Raw genomic sequence first — 16,764 nt, forward strand, 5'->3', positions numbered from 1 at the left:
TGCATAACTAAACAGTACCCTGTGCTTTATCGGTTGTACCAAGCTTGTGCGATCACACTTGTGCGATCAGATCAGATCTTGTCGATCTGATCTTGTGCGATCAAAGGCTTGTGCGATGGGAAGCTTGTACGTTTGGCTCTTGTACGATTGAGGAGCTTGTGCGACTGGTTAACCAATTTCCTTAATTCATGCTATCAGTTATATTGTTTCTATTATCCGATTTAGTCAACAACCAATCAATTATGTGATTATCAATCAACAACTAACAGTTTCCAAACCAAATAATGATCGATCAAACAAAGGTTTTAACATCGATTTCTTATGAACCCTAAAACATAACATCAACATTTATCATAACACTTAGCATATCAATCATGGTTCAAGATCTAAATCACCAGTGTGCATTCTATCATGACCTCGCCACAAATCGTTTAAACATGAACACATCACAGTCGAGTAATATACATTCGATTCTTAAAGTCAATAATCATGCAATCCGAACTATATGAACATTATCAATTTTCACATGTGAACCGAGTTTATGAACACAAATCATAATCACACATAATCTCCCTAGATCATCATGTAAACCACATCATCTATCATGCAACTAATGATTAAAACACTAACCGATTAGAGAAGGGGATGATCCGAATCAAGGCTTCGGGAGAGGGGTTGTGATGCCGTCGACTTCGAGAGAGGAGGAAGGGAGTGTAGGGTTTGTGTGTGTTGGGAGGTTTGCAACTAATGAGAAACAAAAACCCTATCTTAGGTGATAGTATACGCATAAAAGGAGTGGGCCGAACCCATACATGGGCGGCCCTTTTGGGTTTCAAGTACAATAGATGTAAACCGAAATGACTTGTGCGATCGGGTTTGTTGTTGTGCGATCGGTTCATTTTATGTGGTCCTAATACATACATACATGCACAATCTGATTTTGCGGGAGCAATAGCCTAGTCCTCGTATAATACTTTGCAAATGCTTTAATCTTAAAGCCAGCCCTCAGTAAAAAAAATGGTGAAACATTGAAAAATGCTAATCATGTGCTGTTGAAGAAAAGATCCCCAAACGGGACACACCTAAAGTCGAGCCGTCATCTCTCTGTACGAACGGAAGTTCTAGCCTGAGCTCTCATGGTCTCGCATTTACCCGTTTACAGATATCATTAGTGTACATTCACCTGTAAGACTGAATATAGAGATCTGGATACGGGAGTTTATTCTGAGGTGGACCACGTGAATAAATTTAAGTGCTTAAAACACTAATCTCGTTTCTTGAAACAGTTGAACTTTGTGTGAAAATGTAAGTGGATCAGTATAATGTCAATCTAGGTGAATTGTTTAGAACTTAAAATGTTTAAAGCTTAACGGTGTTGGTGATTTGTTTCAAAAAACTGATATGATCCTCTTACACAAACTCACAAAAAGATTGAATGTAAATATTTCTTTACTGCATTTCTTTAAAATCAAAATCCAAAAAGATTTTAGTGTGTTTTAGCATAAATTTTGAAAGATTCAAAAATATTTTCGACAACTGATGTTGGAAGAGCTGATTTTCAAAATTCCAAGTACTAAACATGATGGATATTTCGTGAGGGGGAGTTTGTGTATAATGAAAACAGATTTTGAGTGCTTGGCCTACAATTGGTTCATTAGATATTAATTCCTGCAAGTGATGTATAAATTTGTCAAATGTTAAATTTGTAAAATTTATTGTGAGGTAGAGAATGTGCAGGATAGCCAGGTTTCAAATCCTGATTCTGAGTGATAGAGAGCCAGGTTCCGATACCTGTGGACTCTGTGATTCCAAAAAGCCAGACTGCGATCCCAGTATATCGAATGGGGGAGTCTGAAGACATCCGAGGAGAGGATTTGTTGGCACTGAAGAAAAGAGAAGAGATAAGATTGAAGGAGTTTTACATTGTCAGATACTTCTGAAAGAGTAGTCAGACTGATAAAGACTGAAGACGTTGAAGACTCGACACTGAAGACTCGTCAACATCCGAGGGGGAGTCTGTTGGTGCATACGTCTGTCGACTTTGTCTTGTATCGAGTCTTGTATGTATAGGGTATTTCGCACGAAATTACCAACAGGTAATTCCGTACGAAATTAGCAAGTAATTTCATTTGACATGTTAATTTTACTTGAGTGTAATTTCGCTTGAGCATGTTCAAGCGAAATTACTCAGCCTATAAATAGGGGTCAATAATTTCGTTTGAATCATTCATGTATGTGTGTTTCCGGAGCTGAAGTGCTGCCGAAGTGTCGTCTTGCTGTAAAACTTTGTCAAATCAATCAGAAAGACAGTTAAAGTGAATATCTAGCTGAATCAAACTTGATATGTCTGTTTCCTCCTTTCATATTGAGTAGAACGCCTCTGAACGACTCGTTTCGGTCGGTAAAACGATCCTACACCTCCGTCGGTGATTCAGGGACTTTCCATTTGGTAATCGCCTCAATTTTTGTGGGATCCACATGAATCCTTCATGATTAACTAGCAGTCCAAGAAATTGTACTTCTTGTAACCAAAATTCAGATTTTGAGAATATAGCATATAGCTTTTCTTTCCTTTATAAATTCAAAAGTATAAACAAATGCTCTGCATGATCTTCTTTACTCTTAGAGTAAATAAGAATATCATTTATAAAGACAATTATGAATTTATCCAGATTTGGTTTACATATTCTATTCATCATGTCCATAAATGCGGCTGGGGCATTGGTTAAACCAAATGGCATGACTGTAAATTCATAATGACCATACCTTGTTTTGAAAGCAGTTTTAGGAATGTCCTCTTCCTGTACTTTCAATTGATGATATCCTGAGCGTAAATCGATCTTAGAAAAGAATCGAGCTCCTTGAAGTTGTTCAAACAGATCATCGATTCTCGGTAGTGGGTACCGATTTTTAATTGTGACCTTGTTAAGTTCTCAGTAATCAATGCACATACGCATTGATCCGTCCTTTTTCTTGACAAACAAGATTGGTGCTCCCCATGGCGATGAACTAGGTTGTATGAAACCTTTCTCCAGAAGTTCATCCAATTGTTTCTTCAGTTCTTGCATCTCTGCTGGTGTCAAACGGTAAGGTGCCTTGGCAATCGGTGTTGTCCCTGGTAATAGGTGAATTCTGAATTCAGCCTCTCTATCTGGCAGTAGTCCAGGTAATTCTTATGGAAAAACATCTGAGAATTGAGATACTACGGGAATATCTTTCAATTCTTTTCCTTTAGTGTTAATGATTATGGAAATCATATACACTAGGGATCCTTTCTTTGCATAACTTGCTGTTGTCATCACAGAGATGAATTTTGTGGACCTGATTGGCTTGTCTCCTTTAATTGTGATCTTTTCACCCTTTGGTGAATTTACTTGTACTGACTTTTAATCACATAGAATACTGGCATGGTTGGCTACTAACTAATTCATTCCTAATACGATATCAAATCCAGCCAGATTCATTGGGTAAAGGTTAGCAGTAAATTTATGGTTTAAAATTTCTATTCTTGCTCCCTGCAAGATTTCAGTAATCTTAATGGATTCTCCATTTCCTGTTTCTACCAGACATTCTTGTTGAAGTTTAGTTAATGGTTGATTGAGAAGTTTGTAGAACGTAGTATTAATAAAACTTTGGTTCGCACCAGAGTCAAATAATACTTTAGCAAAAATATCATTAACTAAAAATGTACCGACAATCACATTCGGAATCATCTTGGCTTCTTCAGCAGTCAGAACAAATGCTCTGGCGTTCTTGGTAGTTTTGCTATTCGTTGCTGGAGCTAGTTTCGGACAGTTCGGTTTGATATGCCCCGTCTCTCCGCAGTTGAAGCAAAGCTTATTGCTGGGTTTCTTCCTACAGTCTTCTTCCTTGTGTCCCAATATTTTGCAGAAGTTACAGTATATGGAACATCTCCCTGAATGCTTCTTCTTGCAGTACTTACAGTAAGGTGCAAAAGTAGAACCTGTACTTTTCCCACGGTTGGAATTACCATAGCGAAATTCCTGGGTAAGTTTTTGGGCTACGTTCTTTCTCTGCTTTTCCTCTTGCATACGTACTAATTCATCAGTCAAGGTATTGGTTAATTCTACTGCTTCTTCTATGGTTTCTGGTCTAGCTGCCTTGACTACATGTCTGATCTCACTAATTAATCCCCAGATGTAACGGGAGATTAACACTGGTTCTGGTGAGGCTAGGGTTGGCACTATTCTAGCATATTCGAAGAATACGAGTGTAACCCTTGTAGTCAACTCCAGTCATTCTAAGGTTTACAAATTTATTAGCAATTTGTTCCTTTTCATTGGGAGGATAGAATTTTCTTTCAACCATGTTCTTAAAGTCAGTCCATTCCATATTATAAAGTATGTCACTTCCCCTATATTGGAGAATAGTATTCCACCATTCTAAGGCTTCATTCTTAAATAGATTAGAAGCAAACATAATTTTATCTTCCTCTGCACATTTGCTTATTTCTAAGAATGCTTCTGTTTTTTCTATCCAATGTAGAGCAGCAATGGCTCCTTCATTGCCAGAGAATTCTATTGGTTTGCAAGACCAGAATTCTTTGTAAGAACAACCATATGACATGGTTCTTCTTCTTTTTGGAATAGGCAATTGAAGTAACGGTCCATTATTCACGCTGTGACTGGGTTCGGTAGGTGGTCGTTTACTTCCACTATTAGTTTTATTATTCTCTGCTTCCTTAACAGTCTTGATAATATATTGTCACACCCCGGCCGCGTAAAACAACAAACCGCGGCGGAAACGCCGGGGAGGTGAGTGGCGACAGAATTATTGTTTCAACAACCATGGCAAATAAAGTTATGTATTATTAAAATTTAAAGTTATATTGTCTTTGAGTTCAAACTAAACTAACATAATAACTGTCTTTTAAGTCACTAAGGCCCGAGTCCGCCTAAGTGAAGCACAAGCATCATCATGCATTAGCACCTGAAACACATGTAAAAATAGGTACGTCAGCATAAAAATGCCTGTGAGATACATAGGTTTTGTTTATGCAGATTCATGACTTGTATTTGAAAGGAGAGTTTTAATAAAATGTAGTCATGAACCTTGTAAAATGTTTTCCTTTGTAAAACCATGTGAAAATCAATGAAAATCAAATAATGATGAAATGATAATGCATGGTTAAATGAATAACCAAGTAAAAGTGAATTTGTATAAAATATGTAATTTGTAAAACAATGTCATGTTTATGTATGAAATGTTTCATGTGTTGCCCAAGTGGTTTATATGACGCAACGATGTATAATACGATAAAAGCACTTATATATAGGAAGTACGAGCGGCGTATCCACCATGCTTTTATCATATAACACATAGCCCCGTTACATAAGTCACTTATCAATAACCAACCAAAATGTCTTGTTCCATGTCAATATGTGTATGTGTAAACCATGTACAATGTCATGTGTATCATGTAAAACCAATGAAATGCATAGCAAGTAGGAAATCCCCTACTTAACTATGTAATGATGTCTAATGTGAAAACAAATGTCATGTATGGTGAATAACTAGAAGTTACTCAACCCCATAGAAAATGTACAAAACATGTTTTTGAATAAACCTAAGTTTAAATCAAATGTTATGCTTTGCAGAAAAACAATGCTTTATGATTACAAACATTTATGCAGTAATGTTAATCGCACACATTCAAGCCTTGAGACTGTCGCGACAAACCCTTAAACGAATTAAAGGTTCATCTAAAGTTATGTAGTCGGATTCTGTCATCCCCAACTTCCAAACAAACCCAGGAAGTCGGAAACGGGAGTTGTCAATTCCTATGGTACCATTACATAAGTCCGAGCGGCGTAGCTAATGTTAATGAATGTATTATTGTCCCGATTGAACATACCAAATGTCATAACCAATGTAGCATGTGAAAACCATGTACTAGGAATGCTAAGTAAACATGCCTAGTAGAAATGTTCATGTAAAAGCAATGTGCTAGCATGCTCAGTAAACATACATAGCAGAAACGTCATGTAAAACAATGTGTTACATATGCTAAGTAAACATATGCAACAAATGTGTAACAAATCAATGTGCTAGCATGCTTGACATACATAGCAAAACACAATGGAAAGCATGTACTATATATGTACTAGGTGAAAGTAGCATGTTTATGTCATAAAAGCATGAAATACACAAAAGTAACATGTATGTACATGTGTATCACCCCAAAGTATTTGAAAACGGTAAAAGAGGGGAACTATGTACTCACTTGGGATTGCTAATTAGTCTTGAGAATAAGACCAATTTAAGCTCCAAGGGTCACGGAATCAACCGGCACCTAGTATAGGTAACTATGTTAATAATCGGCTCCTAAATCGAGAGATAGGATAGAATGAGGTTCTATAAATCAAATGAGTAATTGAACTCATATGGTATGATTTATTAGTCCCAACATTCTGATTGGAAGGCCTACCTAAGTGCTTTTGACCCGTTTCGACACATTATGGTAACATAAGCTACTATAAGGCGTCGTTAGCGTAAAACTATGATCGGATGGTTAACTATGTGCTATGTCAAGTCTTACATGCCCAATTATCCCTAAACATGTTACTAAATCAGATTACATGTCAAAATTATGTTCACATAGTCAAAATACGGATTTATGCTTCAAAAGGGCATTTTGGTCATTTCCTATGGGCATACAAGCTATATGACTAACCAATCCTAGGTGATCATAAGGTTATAACCTCAGTGGTTACTCCCTATGAAACTATGATCATTAACTAAACTTGGTTGGATCCTAAAGATCGACCAAACGGGTCGGGTTCGAAAGTCTAAGCGGTTGTTTAGACCGCTTACCTTACGACCCTAAACCAGCACAAACTAATAGTGTCGAGTTAGACATGTCAAAACTTGTCTAACCTACTGATTTGGTATCAAAACAAAGTGTTTTGATACCCTAAAGTAGTTTCGAGGCAAAATGCGTGCTAAAACGCATGTTGACCGAAACTTTGACTCGACACTACAACTAGCTAACGTGGAAATCAGCAGCTATAACCGCGAAGGATTATAACTATCGTGATTACAATCACGTTTCAAAGTTCAATTGAACTTTGACTTGACCAATTGATGGTCAAAACCGAAAGTCAAACTGTTGGCCAAACTGTTTGACTTTCTGCTTAGACATAAAGAACAAGCATGAAAGAAGACTTACAAAGGGTCCTAGCTATCTTTTCTACAAAGAATAAAGTTCCAAGCAGATTAGAAAGCTCCCAAATCAGATAAGAGATGAGAAATGAGAGGAATGAGCAAAGAATTGAGGAGTTTGGCCAACTATTTATACTTGTTGGTGATCAACAAGATCATGACAAGTGGTTTGTTTAGCCATTAAGCAATGAATCACAACCATACAAGTGTTAGGAGCAGGTGCAAAGCCTTGGAGAGGTGGTAACTTGGCTACCACACAAAGAAATTGCAAGATTGGCCCCTGAATTTACAAACTGGTGCTGAAAACAAACTTTCTGCCCAGATGTGATCGTCGCGTAGCGCGACGAAATAGGCAGGGGATGGTCGCGCTACGCTACCATGTGTCTGATTCAGCAAAGTTTCAAAAATGACAGAAATGGTCCCTGCACGTGTTTAAGCTTGTTTTTGACGTTTTTAACCTCCGTAAAGTCATTTTCAAGGCTCCACAAGGTCGTTAAAGTGTAGGGGACCTGAAATATGCTCGAAAACATCTCGGATGTCGGTTCGTTTGGTCTTACGGTCACGTTGTTCGGTTATTTACGACGAAACTCGAACGGACATGTGTACGATCCAAAATGCGCGACGAATGGCGTTTTCGCGTCCGAAACACTAAAATAAAAAATATTTTAGTGTGTACAAAAATTTTGGATGTCCAGATGTGTCCAGAACGTAAGATATGCGCGAAAATGCAAACTTACGCCGTTTTTGACACTTTTAGTCCCTGTAAGATCATGTAAGCATGTTTTTGCACACCGAACCTATCAAAGCTTATTTCTAAGCCATGTTTAGGTTATTTATGGTATGTTTAACTTATGATCAAGTTCCGGACTGTACGTTGCCTTACGAAACGGCAGACTTTCGCAAGTTGACGCAAATAGTCCCTGAGAGCGAATAAACTTGTTTTTGCCATACCAAAGCCTTTAAAACTTATTTCTAAGTTATGTAAAGGTTATTTAAGGTATGTTAAGTTTATGATGATGTTCCGGAGTGTTTGTCGAGTTAAACTGATCGTGTTTACGCATCAGTTTGCGTATAACTTTCCAGAAAACGATATAGAGTTCAAAATCGATCAAAAATCAACATGGGCACAAAACCAAACATAAATGACAAACATTGGGATCAAAACACACTGTTTTATTAATATTGTATTGTTCAGAGTTTGTAAAATGATATCACAAGCACAGATGTCACAGGCTCCCCTACTTCAGGAAATTTCGTCCCGAAATTTATTTAGAGGAAACTTGTGAGAATAGATGCGGATATTTCGCTTTCATCTGATCTTCACGTTCCCAAGTAAACTCTGGGCCACGTTTAGATTCCCAGCAAACTTTGACCAATTTAATCTGCTTGCCTTTCAACTGCTTAAATGAACGGTCCACTATCTCCACAGGTTTCTCAACGAAGTGCATTGTATTATCAACACGAATTTCATCAAGTGGTATGTGGAGGTTCTCATCAGCTAAACACTTTCTGAGATTGGACACGTGGAATGTTGGATGAACATTTCCAAGTTCAGGAGGTAGCTCTAATCTGTAGGCTACTTTTCCGATTCTTTCAACGATCTTGAATGGTCCAACATAACGAGGTGCAAGTTTTCCTTTCTTCCCAAATCTAATCACACCTTTCCAGGGGGATACCTTGAGTAGGACGTGATCACCAACTTGGAATTCCAAGGGCTTGCGTCGTCGATCCGCGTAACACTTCTGACGGCTTCTAGCTGTCTGAAGGTTTTCACGAATCTTCTTGACCTTATCTGTAGTCTCTAGAATGAGTTCAGGTCCAGTAAGCTGAGCTTCACCTATCTCATTCCAGCAGACCGGTGAACGACATTTTCGACCGTATATGTGACACCTCGGATTTTCCCGGATAACCTTTCGATGTAACTTATGTGTATATGTTATTAAATGAAAAGTTGCGTGTTATCTTGATGATACTAATTGATCTTTGTGCTAAGTATGTTGTATGGTATATATATATGATATATATATGTGTGTGTTACTAGTGAGCCGAGACCACAAAACCCGACTCGAGCCCACGGTCTCGAGTGAACAACAACTGATGGGCCGTTTGGGCCTTGTGACCGAGAAACCCAACCCGGAATCACCCTAACCCACTCGCAACCTTATATAAACCAACCCTCCCCTCCCTTAAACCATTTTACAACACTCCTCTCACACTCTCCTCTCTCACACTAGAACCCTAAAAACCCAAAGCATCAACCACCATTTTCTTCCTTGTTCCTTCGGATTCAACCCGACAACAAAGCTTGCGGATTCAAGATCGGAGTCCCACTCGAAAGATCATCTTCATACCCTTCCTTAACCGGTTAGTGTGTATGTGTGTTAATTTGTTAGAGGTTTCATGCTTTCTTGTAATGTTCTTGTTTAGCCGAGAATGAAACCCTTGCCTTGATGAAATGTTGTCTTAGTTGTTACTTTGATCAAATATTGTCACTCCTTAGTTATAGATAGAAACATTTAGCCAAGACTTTGAATATTATGGGTTGAGTGTTCATGTTTCATATGTGCTAGAAATAGAGTCCAAGCATGATACTTAGATTTGGTTGCTTTAACACTTTTCTGATGCTTTCGGTTTATGGTGATGTATGAATCCTAGAATGCATGTTATGGGTGGGTTGTGAGGGTCAAAACCTGATGAACCGGATGAATATTATGATGAACAGTTTGAATGTCACAAAAATATTTTGAATATGCTTGTTTTGATCCATTTTGCTTTGTAATTAGACAACAAAACATGTTTTTGCATTCTGATTGGTCAGTACAAAATTACATGAAAATGCAAGGTCATTGGATCGTACAAAGGACAGGTTCTAGAAGGCTTCAGGTGCACGTAGCTGAGGTTGCGAGTCGGGACCTTCGGTTGCGACTCGTAACCAACGCATGATGAACCGAGACCGCAGTTGCGACTCGCAAGCAGCACGTGATGAGCCGTAACCAAGGTTGCGAGTCGGAAACCCTGGTTGCGACTCGTAACCAATGCATGGTGAGCCGTAACCGAGGTTGCGAGTCAGAATCCCTTGGTTGCGACTCGCAATCGCCTTTGTCGCGACTGGGCTATTATTGGGCCAAATGACTTGTTGTGCTATCTGTTAACTGGACTGCTATGTAACTGTTTGCTGTGTAGATATTAGGGTTGGCCCAATAATCCCACTGTTTGTATGTTGGACTTTCTGTTGACTGGGCTGCATGTATACCTGCTACTGTGGTTGTTTGCATCTATGCTAAGTGTGTTTATACGTGTTTACTTGTACCCAACTTGACCCATACTTGGTAACCATGCTAGGACGTGGTGACCAACATACTTAACCAAGTAACGTATCTACCGAGCAACCCAAGGTGAGTTCACAACTTAAAAGCATGCGTCCCGGTGGTTTGGGACACGAGACTAAAACAACCCTATCCCCTTGTAAAGGGGATACCATTTACATTCCTTCCCTAGTTACTGGGAACAAACTTACTTTTCCTTCCCTTGTATTGGGAAACCTTTTTAGTTAATTACTGTTTATACGGAATGCAACCAAACGGCACTAAACGCAACTCTATCACTCAAGTCCCTACTACATAATACCGATTAGTCGCCGGGGCCAGGCGAACGGGTTATTAGTTGATAGCGCTATTTAGGTCTTACCAGCCTCACACCGTGCCATGGTATGGGATCGGTCGTGAACTAATGTACTCAGGCATCCGTCAATGATGATAGAACATTGACATCGGGGCATCCTGCGGAAACGCAAACGGTTACCTAGTGTTCGGTATTGGAAAAACAGTTTAGTCGCTAACTTTTGGGGTAGCTCCCCATGGAATGTATAAACGGATAAATTAACTGGTGAAACAAGTTTTTGGTAATTAAAACTGGACAACTAGTGAACTCACTCAGCATTATTGTTGACCCCCCTTACTGCATGCTTTGCAGGTAACCAGTGACGAAGGAGCTTGCTGCTTGGGAACGAGTAGTGTCTGTCCACCCTTGTGTTGGGTGTTACCTTATTTTGAACTATGAACCTTGTTTAAACTACCTTACTTATGCTTCCGCTACTTATTACTATTTGAACTTGAAACCTTAAACTCTAAACTTGATATTTGCTAAACTTATGATTAGTAAGTATTACCTTTTGTTATAAATTTAATTAGTCAGTATAATTGGTGGCTGGATCCTGGTCAGTCACGCCCTCGAAGCGGGTGTTATCCGCAGGTGGAATTTAGGGGTGTGACAGATTGGTATCAGAGCCATTGGTTATAGTGAACTTGGTTTTAAAAAGGGGAAAAATCTTTTTGAGAAAAACCAGACTATAACCCGTGACTCGTGACGACACTACACTCCAAGTGCAAGGCTCGACTTATCTAACCTCATAGCTCGGACCCATATTTGCTTGTTTATCTTATGCTTCTGCTTTACTATACGTACTAGTTTGCCTGATTAGATAGATACACCTTCTCTCTTCTATCTCATTCTCGCTATGTTACGACATCACGCTCAAACTATGTTTTCTGGTTATGAAGACAATGAGTGGACGCGGACGAGGAAACGTCAACATGACTCAGGCTCAGTTCACTAACCTGCTCAACACTGTGGCTGCAGCTTTCGCAGCTCACCCTATAGGTCAGCCTGCGCCTGTGCAACCACGTGTTTGTACCTTCAAGACCTTCATGGATTGCAAACCTCTTCCATTCAGTGGCACTGAGGGTGCCATAGGTCTTCTGCACTGGATCGAGAAGGTCGAAGCTGTCTTCGCTGTCTGCGAGTGTCCCCCTGCTAATTGGGTGAAGTTTGCTACTGGTACTCTTGAGGGAAGCGCACTTTCGTGGTGGAAGGCGCAAATTCAAATGCTTGGTTTGGAGACTGCAAATGCTACTGCATGGGAAGATTTTAAGGATATGATCAAGGAAGAGTACTGTCACAGGGATGACATCCACAAACTCGAGGACGAGTACTATGAACTCAAGATGGTTGGGTCAGAGATTGAGACCTACACCAAGCTGTCCAACGACTATGCTGCTCTTTGTCCGAACATGTCCCGACCTATGTACCGAAGGATCGAATTGTACATCAAGGGTTTAGTCCTGGAAATCAGGAGCCATGTAACCTCGGCCAACCTCCCTACCATACAGCCTGTGGTTCGTCTTGCCCACAAACTCACCGACCAGGCTGTGGAGGAGGGCAGGTTGCCCAAAAGGATCAGTGCTGCGGAAGGAAGTTCTAGTGATGGTAAACGAAAGTGGGATGGAAATCAGGGCAAAGATGCTAACTCTACTCAGGCCCCAGCTCAGCAAAGGAAAACTGACAACAACAAAGGCACTCAGCAACAGGGTGGCTACCGGGGAAGCTACCCTAAGTGCAACAAGTGTAACAGGCACCACAATGGGGCATGCAACAAGGGTCAGTGTCAGCGATGCCACAAGATGGGGCACGAAGCCAAGGATTGTAGAAGTCAGTTCCCAGCAAGGCAGAGTCAGCAACAACCCCAACAGCAACAGCAGCAGGGAAACAATCGAGCATGTTTTAAATGCGGGGCAACAGGGCACATGCGAAAGGATTGCCCTGAGCTGAATCAGAATCGCAACCACAATCAGGGAGCTGGGAACAATGAGCAAAACAACAATGCTGGGAATGGTGCAAGGGGAAGAGCTTTCGTGATTGGAGCTGGTGAAGCAAGGAACGATCCCAACGTCGTGGCGGGTAAGTTCCTACTTGATGATCGTTATGTTTCTGTGTTATTTGATTCCGGTGCCGATGCCAGTTATGTATCCCTTCGCATTAGTAAGAAACTTAAGCACTCGCCTGCATTATTAAGTTCTAAGCACATCGTCGAGATAGCTAATGGTAAGAACATCGAGGCCACGCACATGATCCACGCCTGCACACTAGAATTGTCTGGCCACACGTTTAGTATCGATCTTTTCCCTGTCAAACTTGGAAGCTTCGACGTCGTCATTGGTATGGATTGGTTATCCAAACATCGCGCTGAGATCCTCTGTCAAGAGAAAGCAGTTCGTATACCTCGCCGTTCTGGCCAACCCCTCATCGTCAAAGGCAACAAGGGTGGAGAAGTCACAGGCATTATCTCGCTCCTGAAAGCCCAGAAGTGTTTACAAAAAGGGCACACCGCTATCCTCGCACTCGTCACCAACACCCACGATAAGGAAAAGAGGATTGGAGATTTTCCTGTAGTACGAGACTATCCCGAGGTATTTCCTGTAGAACTACCTGGACTCCCTCCCCACCGTCAGGTCGAATTCCAAATCGAGCTAGCTCCCGGAGCAGCACCCATAGCTCGTGCACCGTACCGTTTAGCCCCTGCAGAACTAAAGGAACTCTCCACGCAATTACAGGAACTATTGGATAAAGGATTTATCCGTCCTAGTTCATCACCCTGGGGAGCACCAGTACTCTTTGTCAAGAAGAAGGATGGCACATTCCGAATGTGCATTGACTATCGTGAGCTGAACAAGGTTACCATCAAGAATCGTTACCCTCTCCCACGCATCGACGACCTATTCGATCAGCTGCAAGGATCGAGCTACTATTCTAAGATCGACCTACGGTCAGGTTATCATCAGTTGAGAGTACGTGACGAAGATATTTCCAAGACTGCGTTTAGGACTCGTTATGGTCACTATGAATTCCTCGTTATGCCTTTTGGAATGACTAACGCACCTGCAGTGTTCATGGATCTTATGAACCGCGTATGTAAGCCTTACCTCGACAAATTCGTGATCGTGTTTATCGATGACATCCTGATTTATTCGAAGAGTCAAGAGGAGCATGAACAACACCTACGCCTTATTCTGGAACTCCTTCGCAACGAGCAGCTGTACGCCAAATTCTCTAAATGTGACTTCTGGCTTCGGGAAGTCCATTTCCTCGGCCATGTGGTTAACAAGGATGGAATCCATGTTGACCCAGCTAAGATCGAATCGATAAAGAACTGGCCTACACCTAAGACTCCCACTGAAGTTCGCCAATTCTTGGGTCTGGCAGGCTACTACCGCAGATTCATTCAGGGATTCTCAAAGATTGCACAACCCCTCACTATACTCACTCAGAAAGGCATCGCCTACAAGTGGAATGAAGCACAGGAATCTGCTTTTCAGAGGCTTAAGGACAACCTCTGTAGCGCTCCTATTCTCTCGTTACCTGAAGGCACTGACGACTTTGTGGTTTACTGCGATGCGTCTATTCATGGGCTCGGTTGCGTATTAATGCAACGCGAGAAAGTTATCGCTTACGCCTCTCGACAACTCAAGACGCATGAAAGAAACTACACTACGCATGATTTGGAACTGGGAGCAGTGATCTTTGCTCTTAAGATATGGAGACACTACCTGTACGGTACCAAGTGCACTATTTACACCGATCACAGGAGTCTCGAGCATATCTTTAGGCAAAAGGAATTAAACATGAGACAACGTCGATGGGTCGAACTCTTGAATGACTACGAATGCGCCATCAAATACCATCCGGGCAAGGCCAATGTCGTGGCAGACGCCCTCAGCCGAAAGGACACTATACCAAAGCGCGTGCGAGCATTGCAGCTTACCATCCAGTCTAACCTCCCTACACAGATCCGAAATGCTCAAGTAGAAGCATTAAAGCCGGAAAACATCAGGGCTGAGTCTCTGCGAGGGTCGAGACAGCGATTAGAACAGAAGGAAGATGGCGCTTACTATGTAACAGGGCGCATTTGGGTTCCTCTCTATGGAGATTTACGTGAACTAGTGATGGACGAAGCCCACAAGTCCCGCTACTCAGTACATCCTGGTTCGGACAAGATGTATCACGACTTGAAGACTACATATTGGTGGCCTGGTATGAAGGCCCACATAGCAACATACGTCAGCAAATGTTTGACTTGCGCCAGAGTCAAGACAGAGTACCAGAAGCCAGCAGGTCTACTCCAACAACCAGAAATCCCGAAATGGAAATGGGAACAAATTTCCATGGACTTTGTTACAGGGCTACCTAGATCCCAACGCGGAAATGACACTATTTGGGTAATAGTAGATCGACTTACCAAGTCCGCGCACTTTCTGGCTATTAAGGAAACAGACAAGTTTTCTACCTTGGCGGAGATTTACTTAAAGGAAGTAGTTTCGAGGCACGGGGTGCCAACCTCAATTATTTCCGACCGAGACGCTCGTTTTACTTCGGAACTGTGGCAAGCTGTGCACAAATCCTTTGGCTCACGATTGGACATGAGCACTGCTTATCACCCGCAAACGGATGGACAGTCCGAACGCACCATCCAGACTCTAGAAGACATGCTTAGAGCGTGTGTGATCGATTTTGGCAGGAACTGGGAGAAGCATCTACCGCTAGTAGAATTCCCCTACAACAACAGCTACCACACTAGTATTCAGGCAGCACCTTTTGAGGCATTGTACGGACGTAAATGCCGGTCACCTCTCTGCTGGGCGGAAATCGGTGATAGTCAAATCACGGGCCCAGAGATGGTGGTAGATACAACGGAAAAGATTGCCCAGATCAGACAACGCATGGCGGCAGCTCGTGACCGTCAGAAGAGTTACGCTGATAAGCGTAGGAAACCATTGGAGTTCCAGGTCGGTGACCGGGTTCTACTTAAAGTCTCACCCTGGAAGGGTGTGGTTCGCTTTGGTAAACGGGGCAAGCTTAATCCACGATACATTGGACCATTCGAAATTACCGAGAAGATCGGTAAGGTTGCTTATAGATTGAACCTGCCGGAAGAACTGAGTGCGGTACACAACGTATTTCACGTATCTAACCTGAAGAAGTGTTTGTCGGATGAAACACTTGTGATTCCTTTCAAGGAACTAACTATTGATGAACAGCTACACTTTACTGAGGAACCGATTGAGATCACTGATCGAGAGATCAAAACCCTCAAACGTAGCCAGATACCTCTTGTACGAGTCCGTTGGAACTCGCGACGTGGCCCAGAGTATACCTGGGAGCGGGAAGACCAGATGAAGCACAAGTATCCCCAGTTGTTCCCTAACGAAAACCCCAGCACTGAAGCTACAATCGAATTTCAGGACGAAATTCCAAACTAACGGGGGGATGATGTGACACCCCGTTGAAACGCTTTCACTTACGCTAGCTTGACAGTGGCTGCCTTATCTTTCGGGACGAAAGTTCTTAAAACTTGGGGATAATGTGACACCTCGGATTTTCCCGGATAACCTTTCGATGTAACTTATGTGTATATGTTATTAAATGAAAAGTTGCGTGTTATCTTGATGATACTAATTGATCTTTGTGCTAAGTATGTTGTATGGTATATATATATGATATATATATGTGTGTGTTACTAGTGAGCCGAGACCACAAAACCCGACTCGAGCCCACGGTCTCGAGTGAACAACAACTGATGGGCCGTTTGGGCCTTGTGACCGAGAAACCCAACCCGGAATCACCCTAACCCACTCGCAACCTTATATAAACCAACCCTCCCCTCCCTTAAACCATTTTACAACACTCCTCTCACACTCTCCTCTCTCACACTAGAACCCTAAAAACCCAAAGCATCAACCACCATTTTCT

This window comes from Helianthus annuus, chromosome 11 (genome assembly GCF_002127325.2).
Source record: "Helianthus annuus cultivar XRQ/B chromosome 11, HanXRQr2.0-SUNRISE, whole genome shotgun sequence".
In the NCBI taxonomy this organism is placed as follows: Eukaryota; Viridiplantae; Streptophyta; class Magnoliopsida; order Asterales; family Asteraceae; genus Helianthus; species Helianthus annuus.